This window comes from Cebus imitator, unplaced genomic scaffold (assembly GCF_001604975.1).
Source record: "Cebus imitator isolate Cc_AM_T3 unplaced genomic scaffold, Cebus_imitator-1.0 Scaffold616, whole genome shotgun sequence".
NCBI lineage: Eukaryota > Metazoa > Chordata > Mammalia > Primates > Cebidae > Cebus > Cebus imitator.
This window is the reverse complement of record NW_016107931.1, coordinates 161,436-162,509: the sequence shown is the minus strand read 5'-3', so window position 1 is coordinate 162,509 and position 1,074 is coordinate 161,436.

Genomic DNA, 1,074 nt, shown 5'->3' with positions numbered 1-1,074 from the left:
AAAAAAAAAAAAAAAAAAAAAAAAGCTGTGACCCCACCCTGACCCATGCCAGCAAAGGCTGAGTTGGAGTTGAGATTAACATCTCATGAGGCTGTAATGAGGACTCCCATACCCCCAGTGAGTGGTATCAGAGAATGCCAAGGAAGGACTTGGACTTTTACTTTCACCCCTGATAGATGGTAATGAAGCCCTTCCCTCCTCTTCTCTGTGCTAGTGTTGCCCATATGGGGAGCTGCAACTTCCCATATGGGAACCCTTACCCAGTAGTAATGGGAAGTCCACCCTGGGGGCAAAGTGGGGAACCTGCACTGCTATAGAGGTAACAAGGTGGCACCTCTTCCGCATCTCCTACTGGGATAGAGTCAGAAAAAGCCTATTAAAAGTAAGTTTAAATAATATTCACAGTCTCATACTGCACAAATGTTCAGACTTACACCAAAAATCACTAGTCATACAAAGAAATAGGAAAATTCAAAATGGAATGAAAAGAGACAACCTATAGGTGACAACATCAAAATGACAGAGATGTTAAGTTAATCTCATGAAACTTTTAAAGCATCCATGAAAAGGGAGTTAGGAATGTGCTTGGAACAAAAGAAAGAGATAGAAAACCTCAGCAAAAAAAAAAAAAAAAAAAACTTCACCAAAGAAAAAGAAAATGGAAAAGAAGAACCAAATGGAAATTTTAGAACTAAAACTACAGTAGCTGAAGGAAACAGCTCAGTGGTTGGGCTGAACTGCAGAATGGAGGAGAAAAAAGAAGAATCAGTGAACTGAAAGAGAATAATAGAAACCACCCAATCTAAACAACATAGAGAATGGTGATTGGAAAAAAAAATAAAGCCTCAAGACCTTGTGGGATTATAACAAAAGATCTAACATTGTGTCACTGGAGTCCTAGAAAGAGAGAAGAAGGGCCAGGTTCCGTGGCTCACGCCTATAATCCCAGCACTTTGGGAGTTCAAGGCGGGTAGATCACCAGAGGTCAGGACCAGCCTGACCAACATGTTGAAACCCTGTCTCTACTAAAAATAAAAAAATTAGCTGGATGTCGTAGTGCATGCCTGTAATCTC